The following is a 6773-nucleotide window of genomic DNA, read 5'->3' on the forward strand; positions in this document are numbered from 1 at the left end:
GGTAAACGTTCTGAAATCCGGTTTGTACGCACAAGATATCATATTAAATCCTTAGTTTTCATAACCCACTACCAGTGAACCACAGCGCAGCTATCCTTTGCTGCAGGGTCACAGTACCAGCGTATGCATGCACCGTGCGATCTCGCCATCTCGGTTCCATCCGACCATCCATCAGCACGTTGTGGCTCCGAAAGATTCTCTCTCCCATTCCCCATTTCCCCACCCATGCTACTCTCAAATCCCCAATCCCCATCCCAAAATCCTCACCACCTCCGCCCCAAGAATCCTCGCTGCCGACCGGCGCCGCCGTCTTCTCGCAGAGCAAGCAGTGAGCGCTACAACCGCCGTGTTGCCGAGCCAGCCAGCATTGTCGCCTTCTTGCCTTACTTGCCAGCGACCCGGTGCCGCTTCGTCATCGTCGAGCCAGCGGTGCCGCTCCCTTCCCTTGGAGCCACTATTCTGCGCCACCTCCCTGTGGAGCCGACTGCCGCTGTCGTCTTCTCGTGGAGCCAATATAATGGTCAGCACTGCCACCAACCATCTCGTCCATGGCCATCTCCTCGCTTCTTGTGGCTGCTGCTCATCGGCTCCTCCACACCTCTCCAATTGGTACTGCCATCCTCTACTACTTTGTATACACTGATGCTTATTAGGTTCATTTTGTTTTCCTCATATTGTTGATCTATATACCTATTCCTTTCTGTAGTAGGTATTTTACTGCTCAGATTAGCTTTGCTTTGCTCTCTATACAGGTATGATTCCTACTAATCCATAAATATTTCTTCTGATATGCTTGCTACCCGTACAATTGGCCTAAAGTGCAAACAACAATCAAGTTTTCCTATTTCTTTCAAAATACATGATTCCCCATTGTTTCAGGGATGCATGATAGTTTTATATATCTTGCTGGGATTCCATTTGTTTAGCAGCCATTTGTTGTTATAGCACATATTTTCATTTTTTACACACAGCAAAATATCATGTACAAAGAGATATTGGCCTGATTTTTTCCCTATATAATTGTACGATGTGACCATATGCCTATGGTTAGTGCAGGATGCCACAAAACAATGCACCATGAAAGGTCAACCTATAAAAAAATCAGTGTGCTACTTGTCCGCTTGCACATGTTCTATTTGTGCATGCACAGGAATAATTAGTTACTGCTTTGGTGTACATAAGATGATTGTTTTTTGCTACCTCCTTCAGTGTTCCTAATTGGCTTCATGGCGATACAAATGAGAAGAATAAAGTGTTGATTCAAGCTGGAAGATAATTTATTATTTCATAGATAATATTGATGTTTAGTACAAAAGGCACACAATTCAACTTGATCGCAACCGCTTGCTGCAGTATGATGCCATGATTGCTTACATTACGAGGCCTATGTATGGACTGTCAGGTTCATGGTCTTCAATCAGTGATATATTTGTTGAACTGCATGTGTAACACCTAGCTTTTATAGGTTCCATGGCTTTGCATATGCTTTTGTAGCATTTATGGGATGATGAGGGCCTTCATTTGAGTGAATACACATAAGTTGATGGCATTTCTTCATTTTGTATAGTACAAACTCTGCTGTTATGTGCAAATGAGGCCATATGAACAGTTCATCACCATGAGGCTTCAATTCATAATAACCATCAAGGTAATAATAAAATTTGTTCTAACATTTCTGCATTTTCTTTCAGTAACCGATGTTTATGACCAAGGGAGTAAACTACCACAAGTCTTCCAGGTTCTTCTCTCTGAAGAAAATAACACATTTATCTGTGGTAACACCATTTGTAATTATGAGCACAAATTATATTCAAAGTATTTTAGCAATCGTTTAATTTCTTTGGGATAGCTCAGTTATTAATTTTGAAAAAGGATGAATGTCATGTGTGCATCCTCGCCATTTATCCAGTGGTTGGTCATAATGCATATGTTGACTGTGCAGAAAGATCCTTAACACTGTTATTGGCGCTCATCATTATTTAGATTCCTGCAGTCTTAATAGTTCCCTTTGTCAGGCTATAGAGTATAGTATTATTCTAATTTACATATACTCATTTAGTTGCAAGCGTACAATACGTTTTGTGTACCAACTATTCTATTGGATTTGTAGAGCTACTTTTGAAATAGAGGATTTCTACAGCTACATATGCACATTCTCCTATACTCTTGCAGATTGATTTCAACCGTTTCTAGAAACAAATTGCCGCAATCTAACCATTTTAGGTCAGTTTGGTTTCCTCAAAGTTAAAACAAAAAGGCAGCTTAGTTAAACACCGTGTTAGCCTATGGGCTACTCCATACCATAACTATACATGTAAATATCACTTACAAGATAGTCAAGATTATGTTAATATTTTACAATTAGTTGTCAATCCTTCACAATCAAGTGCATATGGAAGTAACAAAAGTTCCATATCGGTGGTGGCCTTTGGTTAAGAAACTTTCAGCCTCATCTATGGATGGTTTTCAGAAGGCCAATTTGTATGCAAAATAGCTTTGTTTGGTTTATCCGCTGGCCAATTGATAACAAAATGGTTTGGGGTGGATTGACCAGAGCCTTCAACACGGTTGTATGTGGTTGTAAATGGCGTAACGGGCATATGTGTGCTACAGAGCTTGTGGTTGCAAATGATATAATCGTTTAAAAGTTTGGTAAATTAACTATGGCCAAAATCTTTGTGATGGCATTCAATGATGTTATTCGGTATAAGTTTGATGGAAATATTTTGAAAGCTTGAAGCTTAATATGAATCGTGGGAACCTTCTCCTCTTACCTCACAGTTTTAAATATATATATATTTGTTATGCCCGCGGCAACCCGCGGGGTCCCGGCTAGTATAGCTTATTTGTAGGACAAATGAGCAGTCTCTGAGTACAGATGCGGATAGGTGTCCGATGTCACTAGCTGCCGACTTCCGAAAAAAAAAAAAAGGTCACTAGCTGCCTGCCTAATTTCTCTCAGGTGACCTTGACCGGCCGTTTGACTAGTAGGTAGCAGAATTGTATACTAGTAAAACCTTTGGTACCTAATATACTAATTACTCCCTCAATTTCGAAATGTATAACGCTATTAATTTTTCGTACAATATTTTACCATTCGTCTTATTAAAAAATTTATATAAATATCATTTATTTCATTATAACTTGTTTTATCATCAAATAAAATATAATGTTAACTTTTACTTTTGCATATTATACTAATTTTTTAATAAAACGAATGATTAATTATTATGTGAAAAGTTAACGATGTCATACATTTTAAAACGGATAAAATACTATCTATTTTGTTTGGTACCACCAATACCTTCTAAAATTATCCTTCACTATCAGTAGAACGTGCAGAGAACGTCCAAGGAAATGAAATGTGTGTGGGAGGCAAGCAGCCGTCGCTCCATCCCGGTGAGCTCCAGTTTGTCCCATTTCCATCTGTCCACTCCAATTAGGGACTATACTCCTTCGGTCCTAAAATATAATAAATTTTAAATGGATGGGATATTTTCTAGTACAACAAATCATGTACTAAGAAATGCCCCATCTGTCCAAGAAATATCTACATACTGTGTTAGTTACCAATATCAATATTTAACCTTTCTCTGCCTAATATATACGGCGTACTACATATTGAGTTCCAAAGTCACTCTCATTACTGCTAGAAAGTTAGAAAAGTCTAAATCTAGAGTATCTCATAGTCGTGCTGTTAAGCCACATAAAATTATACAAAAACAAACAAAAAAAGTTATAAATTTAATTTTTATTTCTCTATTATTTGAGGCTTAAAAACAGGTCACGAAGATGATAAGAAAGCGGCAAGATATTTATCTTAGAAAGTAATTAAAACAGTAAGAGTAGGTACAATAAGTTGCAATAACAGACATTAGGAGCTCCACTTACGGTTTTGGATGACCCAGAGGAGAGAGAAGGGAATAGCGAAAATGAGTGGGCGACAAATTAGTCGACCGGCTCGCCCCACGCGTGGCCTGAGGTTGTGGGCCTACCATGGCAATAGTGCACCTGCGCTAGCCGCGTCGCAAGCCATCGTCACCGCGGCCATTGCATGCCATCATCGCCTGCGTGAGCCATGCCTACCTCCCTCCTCCACTGTGGCCGCCGCCGTCACCTACATATGTCAGACCTTTTCCCTCATGCTCGTTCACGCGGCTGGTGCGATCACTTGTGTCTGCCTTGCCCACGACCGTTATCCGCCTGCGACCACACTCATTGCCCTTGTCTATCTCGGCTACTCCTTGTTCGCCGTAGCTTCTTCCATCATCACCATCGCTTGCATCTGCCTCGGCTGTTGCTGTTGTGCGCCTCGCCCTGTCTACCTCGTCCACCTTGGCTACCGCTACACTGGTGGAGAAACTATCTTTGGTCGGTCGACCAGATTTCACAATAGTTCCGGTCGTATTAAAAACCGGGACTAAAAACATCTTTAGTCCCGGTTTAAAAGCTCCAGGGCACTTTTCAATCTTTAGTTACCAACCGATACTAAAGATCTATTTGTAGTCCCGGTTGATAACATCAACCGGGATAAAAGATCGCCATACGCTTTACTCACGGTTACCAACCGAGACTAAAGATCTATTTATAGTCCCGGTTGGTAACACCAACCGGGAAAAAAGATCGACGTGGAGATCAGAGAGGCGTGCGCGATCGGATCGAGGTATCTCCTCCTCTCCTCCTCTCCTTTTAACTCCTCTCCTCAACCTTATCTATTCCTCTCCTTCTCCTCCTACTGCCAGGCCGAAGGCCAGGCCGGCGCGACGACGGCGGGGCGCGGTGGGCCGGCCGGCCGGCGTGGCTGTGGCGCGGCGCGCGGTGAGGCGGCGGCCTACGGCGGCGGCCAGCACGAGGGCGGCAGGGCACGGAGGGCTGCGTGGCGGCGGGGCGCGGAGGGCCAGCGGGCCGGCGCGGCGGCGGCTGGTGGCCTCGCGGCGGGCGGGGCGGCGCGCGGCGAGGGAGCGGCCTGCGGCGGCGGTTTTTTTATTTTTTTTTTTGAGAATCTGAGATTGTTGTGCGATGTATTTGATTGGATCTGAGATTGTTGTGTGATGTATTTGATTTGTGTGTGATGCGAATATGTGATGAATTTTGTAGAAGTTGTGATGTAATTTTTTTAATATTTTGTGATGTATCTGAGTATTTGAGATGATCGATTTGTGGATTTAGAGGCAATTTGAGGATGATTGATTTGGGATTTTGGGGATGGGATGGGGGTGAAATCAATTTATTAAAAACAATGAAGAAAAGAAAAGAATAAAGAGCAACCGGATCTGGCCTCTTTAGTACCGGGACTAAAGATGCTTTATCTTTAGTCCCAGTTGGTAACAACTCCAAATGGGCCCAACTATCATGCCAATGGGCTGAGGGCCTCAAAATTAGTGTCCACGATGAAAAACGGGCCAAATGGAGCCGTCCCGGGTTCGGCCGAACCATTTTGGTGGCCGTTGATCGCCAAATTTCATGTGGATGGTCCTGATCACATCCTAATGGCGGTTCCGGGGTAGTTTGGTCATTTCGCATAGGCTGTAACCGTCATACCTGCCTATAAAAGGAGGAGCTCACTCTCATTTTCAATACACAACTTTGAGCTGAATTACAAGAGACTGTATTGTATCTTTTGTACATTAGAATAAGGTAGAGAGCTCTGGAGGAGTGCCCAGAAGTTTGGCGCTCATCCGACTTCTACCTCGACGAGTGTAGCTTCCTAGGAGGAATTCTAGAGGAGTACTGGAGCTGTCGGTACAATCTGCTCCGGGTTCGGAGAAACTTCTTCTATTAAGTAAGCATTCGTGTTTCTTTCTTATGTTATTTAATTACTTTGTTTAAGTAAGATATGTTTCCATCTTTGCGGATTAATTGTTTAGTATTTATACTAAGTACTCTAGTACTAGGACTCCGGATAGAGAAGGAAGTTCTTGCGCAAGTATTAGAGTAGTAATTAATAACTTAGACGTGGTGTCTAAGTTAGAGATTACCTTTGTTTGTTGTGTATGCCACGGATTTGTCAGAGGTAGGCGGCATGTGGTGACAGCCCTGAATCCCGTCCTAGTAATCCTCCACGTTCGGATACATCAAAGAGCTATAGCAGGAACCACGCTGGTAGACCAGCGGGGGTCGGTTCCCGAAGCAACAGATAGGGAATTACCTTTGCTTAGCTTAGATAATTAAACCACATAGAAAGTCCTCTCTAGCCTAGTCTACCTATCATCAGTTGTTGTCCTTGGATCGTCTTACGCTTAGGTAGATTACATACGTTCCCTGAGTTTGATATCCTTTTGGGGTCAACCGAAGATGAAGTGCTACAGCGGTATTCCGTGCGCTTGCGGATTTCTCTGTGGTCGTAAGAAATACCAACACCACCCGCCGCCGGTCATCCCCTCCGCCTTCGTCTTAGCCTTCGACTCAGCCGCCGTGCTAGTGAGATGGTGAGCGGAGGGATTTGAGAGAGAGGGGGGGTTGAGATAGAGGAGAGAGATAGAGAGGGGTGGGGAACTGACAGTGGGTCCCACTAATTTTTTTAATAAAATTACTGACTGGACTGCCACGCATATGCCACGTAGGACCAAAACCACCGCGGATTGAGCCGGGGGGGTTATTTGTCCTGTTTCAATAGTTGGGGGGTGTAGAATGTCCGGTTTTCGAGTTCGGGGGTGTAATTTGGTCGACCTCGATAGTTCAGGGGGGTAATTCGTACTTTTTCTGAAACTTTATATGTGAATTGTAGATAGTGTCCATATTCAATTTTGTAGTGTAACGTTTTTTCATTCCAG

General features: G+C 43.2%; 1 long non-coding RNA gene across 1 annotated transcript; it reads left to right on the forward strand.

Annotated features, from left to right (window-relative positions):
* The first annotated feature begins 470 nt into the window (after window positions 1–470).
* On the forward strand, window positions 471–2143 carry LOC107280677 (uncharacterized). The gene is made up of 3 exons (XR_001545222.3): window positions 471–609; window positions 707–752; window positions 1692–2143. It is a non-coding gene; the product is annotated as an uncharacterized lncRNA (long non-coding RNA).
* Window positions 2144–6773: the final 4630 nt, after the last annotated feature.

The sequence above is a fragment of the Oryza sativa genome, chromosome 4 (assembly GCF_034140825.1).
Source record: "Oryza sativa Japonica Group chromosome 4, ASM3414082v1".
Lineage (NCBI taxonomy): Eukaryota > Viridiplantae > Streptophyta > Magnoliopsida > Poales > Poaceae > Oryza > Oryza sativa.